Source organism: Coffea arabica, chromosome 2e (assembly GCF_036785885.1).
Source record: "Coffea arabica cultivar ET-39 chromosome 2e, Coffea Arabica ET-39 HiFi, whole genome shotgun sequence".
Lineage (NCBI taxonomy): Eukaryota > Viridiplantae > Streptophyta > Magnoliopsida > Gentianales > Rubiaceae > Coffea > Coffea arabica.
This window is the reverse complement of record NC_092313.1, coordinates 11,087,341-11,093,910: the sequence shown is the minus strand read 5'-3', so window position 1 is coordinate 11,093,910 and position 6,570 is coordinate 11,087,341. Positions and strand designations below refer to the sequence as shown.

The 6,570-nt window shown below is 35.3% G+C and overlaps 1 pseudogene; it reads left to right on the top strand.

Moving 5' to 3' along the window:
• Positions 1-5,091: 5,091 nt before the first annotated feature.
• LOC113728551 (uncharacterized) lies at positions 5,092-6,280 on the top strand (annotated as a pseudogene).
• The last annotated feature ends 290 nt before the right edge of the window (positions 6,281-6,570 follow it).

Below are 6,570 nucleotides of genomic sequence, written 5' to 3'. Positions count from 1 at the left end.
GAAGCACATATATTAATGTAATGTAGTCATACATTGTTGAAAATTATATATATAATTAAAATATTTAAAAAATCATTTAAAACATTGCTCATATTTTAATAAATAGATTTTTTGTCTTTCGCTTTGAAAATAATAACTTTTCGTCGTCAAAGACTTTCCCGGTAGCAATTTCTTGAGGTCGACTGATTCTTGCTCAAGTCCATTGTGAAGAAATATAGCTCAAAATTCATTAATATTTATTTACGGCCTGGAGTTAATCACGTGAAATAATCGGCGAGGAATCTCGCTGGTGATGCATCAAATCAGAAACCCTTTTTCCCCGTAAACTCGTTTGTCTCCGACAAAAGGTAGTAGTGTAAAATGCGTTCAGAGTTGTAGATTTCAATGCTTCTCCCCAATGTCTAGTTGCAGTAGCCAGTTTGGACTTTGCAGATACTCAATAAATTCTCTTTTGCCCGATTTTTGGTCCCCTTTCCCTTGGGCCTTGATTACCCTGGTTAGCGGTTGGGGGTGTTCACGCACGCATTGATATCAATGATATGTTGACTCGATTCGCAAAAGCGGATCAGTCATTTTGTGATCCATATTCGGATCCTCCGCTAATGCGAATATCTACACATATCTGCAATATGCAGTCGGGTCAATTAGATATTCGATTCGTATCTGATTTTAATTTTTTTTGAAAAAAATATAAATCCAAAAAGTAAAATGAAATTTAGATGCATTAGAGTTTCAAAAATATCATGTGCCTAATTTGCTGAACTTTTTAGTCAAAATTAATCAATAATTCTGTTTTGTTGCAATATAAAGTAACTTTTATATTTTTTTTCTTATTTCGATTCAAACAAATAATATTAAATATTTCGTCTACAATTTCTTTATCCACAGATTACACAACAATATGTTTAAAAACTTAACATCATATGCAAAGAAAGTTTATTTTGAAAGATGATATCGATATCAAAATAAGAAACAAGAGGTAAAATAATTATAAATTAGTGGATTTAATGTATAAACAATTCTTAAAATTTTTAAAAAAAATACTATACGGACGGGATCAAATATTCATGGGTCGATGGGATCAAATATTCATGGGTCACAAAAAATGATATCCGAACTCGACTCGCATAACTTCTTGATTTAGATGTGATTCGATCCACATATGATGATCTGAGAGACTGAATATTCGTTATTTTGCATCGGATCCAAATCAGATCACTGGATTTTTAGATTATCGGATCAACATGCACACCCTTATTAGTCGATAGCCCCACTTCCTCCTACACGCCCTTCCGCAAAAGGGAAGCTGAAATTTTGAGAAAAAAGAAAAAGGTAGAAAAACAAAAACACACAGTAAATTTGAGACAGATGACTCAGGAGACAACCAACCAAAAAACTGCCAATTGAATAACTATGTATTCTATTATCGTTAGGGAAAAAAAATAATAATAACTATGTATTCAATTTCTGATGTGCACGGCCCCGGTATAATAGTTACCCCATCTTCCTGCACATTGGCTTCTGTCCTCGGCAGGACATAAATGCACTGATATACAGCAAAACATCTTTGGAAGCACGTATATTCTTTTTTTTTTGGTTGAAAATTATATATATATATTTTAAAATATTAATATTGCGAATTAAAGTGACACATTGGTACATTGTACTAAAAAGAAATAAAAGTAATATATCACAACTAATCGACTTAGAATGGAGGGCCTCTTTAAATCTTGCCAAGTCCATGTTGATCAGTTCTGGACCAAACCTTATTATATATATTAGTTTAAAAAAGTCTCCAAGTCTTACAAGTTAAAAAAGCAAAAAAAAAAAGGAGGAGAGGAGAGGAGAGGGGAGGGGGGGGGGGACATTTCAAAGACTTGAACAAATTAATATAATATTCGGCTACTAGGGATTCATCAAAAACTTCCATCGTTTCTCTGGGGTTTGGGGGTTGGGTAGTTAAGTCCCCAAGTTTGCCTCAAGAGTTGCCGATTTTTGGAATTAAATTTGGGATTAGGTTTAACTCACTAATTTCAAAAGTCTGGAAAAAAAAGACAAAGACGCAGGGGAGGTATCTGGGGTAAGTGGGTTCTTCTTTAAACGTCTAGTAGAGGCTTCCCTACTAACTTTCCCGTAGTCCCACATCGTTTCTCTGGGGTTGGGTAGTTAAGTCCCCAAGTTTGCCTCAAGAGTTGCTGGCTTTTGGGGTTAAATTTGGGATTAGGTTTAACTCACTAATTTCAAAAGTCTGGAAAAAAAAAAAACAATTTCTTGAGTAGTTGACTCTAGCTATTAGTCTTGGTGGCTGAGCCCGATTCATTGACTAAGATTAAGCTAGTGTAATCCATTGGAATTGAGGCCCAAAAGCAATCAGCCCATTTATTACATCACTTGGTCCATATCGCAACAAAGAAAACTGAAGCTTAATCTTTGGATTGCTAGTTTTTAGAGTTTTTTTGTATAAAAATATTATGATTAATCTTTCGCGCACTGTATTGTATATATTTTTATTATTAGATATATTATACATAATTTTAATTTAAATTTCAGAATTTGCATAAGTGTCGTGCATCAAACTGTAATAACGTATACACTGTCAGTATATATAAGATTTTCTCAAAATGTTAATATAGTAGTGTGATGTATATGAGGTAGAAAGAAATTGAAAAATGTGTCCAAAAATTCTTTTTTTTTTTGGGGGTCAAACTTAGCATTCCAAGCAAGGTTTAATTTTTCCCAATGAAAACTGGTTTTTAGGCTAATGCAATCATGTGCATGGTCCAATTTGATATTAGTTTAATACAGCAATTAAGAAGCACTTCTTATTCTCTACTTTAGGGGAAAAAAAACCCAAAAAGAAAATGATGGCAGAATTTTAACAAAAGCGCAATTCGATAGCTCAATAATATTTGAACCTAAAATTATCCACCTTAGCCAATGCTATTTCATAACTCGATCAGGGGCAATCTTGGGGTTAACATACATGAAGCTTGTACACAGGAACTACTCCCTAGACATGTTTTTCTTGCTCTTTTTTATTCTGTTAAATATTTTTTTCGCTTTTCTAATGATGTGGAACTATAATTAAAGTTAAGTGGCATGCAGATGTGACTCAAAAAATAATAATAAAAAGGGCAGCCAGCAGATAGTTACGTTACTTCTACAAAGCTGCACCAATACAAGGTTGATTGGTTCCCCGGTTGCATGCCTTGCTTTCTCAACCCTTAAGCAACAGCAATATCCATATTGATCTAGAACTGCAACTTCAATATAGTATTTGGTTTAGGATTTCTTTTCGCCCCAAAAGTAGATAAAGAAGATCTTTGAACAAGAGATATTGAGACATTATTATGTTCTAGCTCGACTAAAAAAGTTAGTTGTTTCTTGATAAGCAAACCTCGATGATGTCTATCGCCGAATTGAATTATTCTTGCTCATTTAGACCCTAATAGTAGTATTAGTAGAAGTAATAGTGAGATTTGGTGTATCTTTGTATGGATTGGATCCATCTTCTTTTTAGGCACTTTTTCAGAGTGGTTCATGCGAAAGTGCATCTATAGCCAACTTTTAAGTAACATTAAGTAATGAACTATTCCAGCCCTCCACAATTTATTTATGGATAATATCAGGAAATCTCCCTTAAGGTTTCTTCTAATATCATTTAGCACTCTTAAAATTTTGAAGATATCACTTGACTTACCTCCCCTATTAATTACAAAAAGATTATATTAACTCTCACTTGATACATAATTCACATATCAAATAAATGTAACTCAAAAATTTTTTTTTGTTTATTTTGAATTGATTTTTATAATGATCAGTACAATTTAAAGGATTTAACACGGATTGAGAAGAAGTTGGAAAAAAAATATAAGGATCATAAGAAATCAATTTTGAGCATATAGAATAAAATTGGTACTAGTGTATTTCTTTACAAATATCTTTTTTGTTTTTCAGATTTGTACTTTTATGGACTATAGCATTGTGCCCTGGTAGTACTATTAGATATTATTTTTTAGGTGATGGTTTTCTTGAAACAAACAAAGTAACTTACGAGCATTTTTATTTAGCGAGCAAAATGGTAGTTTAGGGTTTTTAACACAAATAAAAAAAAAAGTAAAGGAGATTAAGTGATAATTTTAAAACTTTAGGAGTGCTATGTGATATTAAGAGAAGCTTTGGGGGAGGTTTTTTATATTATCCCTTTTATTTAAGTTCTAATTAAACGTGATTGATTGCATAAATAAAATGAGAGATAATGGAGTGGTGATAGAAAGAGAGGAATAGAACACCATGGAATGATTAGACTTGTCTATGATTTGAGGTCGTGTGTTCCTTCTTCCAAATTAAAAAAAAAGGTCGTATGTTCCTAAGCATGATTTTTGTACTGATCACTAACAGTATTTTAGATGTAGTTTGCACTTTAGTAAGACTTAATGTGTCGGCAAACCACTAGTTTTTTTTAGTATAAAAAATTTGTGTGTCCGCCTATATATATATATATAGCTTTCCTAGTAGCAATCATCTTCATTTGGATTTCACTTGATTTGTTTTGTGCAACACACTCTAAGCCATGCCCAAATGTGTACAATCTTTCATCCCATGATGGTATTAACTAAAAAGAAGGAAAAGGAAGAGGGAAAGAGACCCTTTTACTCTTAGAATTGACCAGGATGAATTAAATGATAATAAACTAGACTTCTTGGTTGTATCGAATTCGAGTATTTGGATTTTGTAACCAACTCAACTCCATTCTAATCGTGGCAAATGTTATGATGCTTGCATGATCCTGATTTACAAGCAGTGCCCTTGAATTTGATCCCAAAGTACTAAATCTCAAGAAATACAAACAGATGTGGGAATACAACAATTTTGGACGTGTGACACATCAGAAGAGCATGAATTTAGTCAAGATTTTGTCCAAATTCTTCTAATCTAATCCGATGATTACACCGTCCATAAGTTTACTCCTATTCGATGCTGACAAACAACAGCTTCATTGTTGTCTTCGCCGCGTTATTCCGCTATCTGACACTTCCCTTATAAATAGTATGGAACTGCAGTAATATGATTAATCCCATATACTGCAATCCCCCCCCAAAACCACTTCAAGCCCCTGTCATGAGTTCCCTCCCTTTTACACCACCACCGTCACCGGGAAATTCTGCTTCCGGTTATCGAATTTACGCCTCGTTTTGCTCAGGGGAGGTAGAACCTAATCTAAGTGTCACAAATTGGTTAGAGTCTTACGACCCTTATAGCAACAGATGGACTTATGCTAGCTCAGTTCCAGGACTAAATGAGGACCATGTGTTAAAGGGCTCTGCCATGATATCAGTTGGAACTTCAATTTACATAATTGGAGGAAGATTATGCCTTAAAGGGAGAGTACGGAGTTCATATGAATTTGATGAAATTTTAGACACAGATGTGGAAGTACTTTCAAGTGTATGCTGCTACAATATCCACACTGAGGAATGGTCTAATTGTGCACCCCTCAGCGTACCTAGATATGATTTTGCGTGCACTGTTTGTGACAACAAGATCTATGTTGCTGGCTGGTGCTAGGGGCACTGCTTCCGCTGAAGTGTATGATCCCCTGATCGATAAATGGACTCCCCTGCCGAACATGAGCAGATTGAGGTACAAATCTGTAGGTGTGACGTGGCGAGGGAAAGTCCACGTGGTCGGCGGATTAGTCCAATCGTGTTACATAGATCGGTGCTCGGCTGAGGTGTACAATGTACAGAGTGGCAAGTGGGACCTTGTTTCGGGGATGTGGCTGTTGGACGTGCCACCTAATCAAATTGCTGAAGTGGATGGCCATCTGTTTAGCTCTGGGGATTGCCTGAGTGCATGGAAAGGTCATACTGAATTCTACGATGGAAAACTCAATATATGGAACGTGGTTGAAGGGTCACAACTAAAAAGATTTCCATCTCCAGTTTCCACATATCTAAAACATGGTGGTGAAGAAGGCTTCGAACCCATTCAACGGCTTTACCTAACTATGGCACCAATTGGAAGTCATCTGTATTTCTTGGCTGGTTATAAGGTGCCAGGGGAATCATCAAGAACAATTTCAATGGTCCATTCATTCGACACATCTGCAACAACAGCAACAGCAGATCATGCATGGAGGAGCTTTGAGCCGATTGAAGAAGAGGGAGTGAGGGAGCTCTGCAGCCATTGTTGTGCAGTCCAACTATCTTAGTTCATTTTGGTGTCCGTTAAGGGTTTGATTTTGCCTAGTGGATGCAATTTCCAGGTTACTGAACAAGGGTTTCCTCTACTGTATGTTTAGTTACCTAATCAACCCAAAAAAATTAAAATAAAAATAAAAAAATCGTGACCTATCTTTCTACATTGAAAATGATCATGAGGGACATTTGATTTGAGAGACTTTCTTCTTCGCAATTCCAACTCTGTACAATGCAGCCGAAATTTGTGACTGATATGTCATTCCAAAACAGGAACAGGATTAGCAATTTAAATCATGATTATGTCAGGTCTGGTTATTTACAAGCAATCCATTCATAACCTCTGGATGGCATGTTCATTAAGTCAACC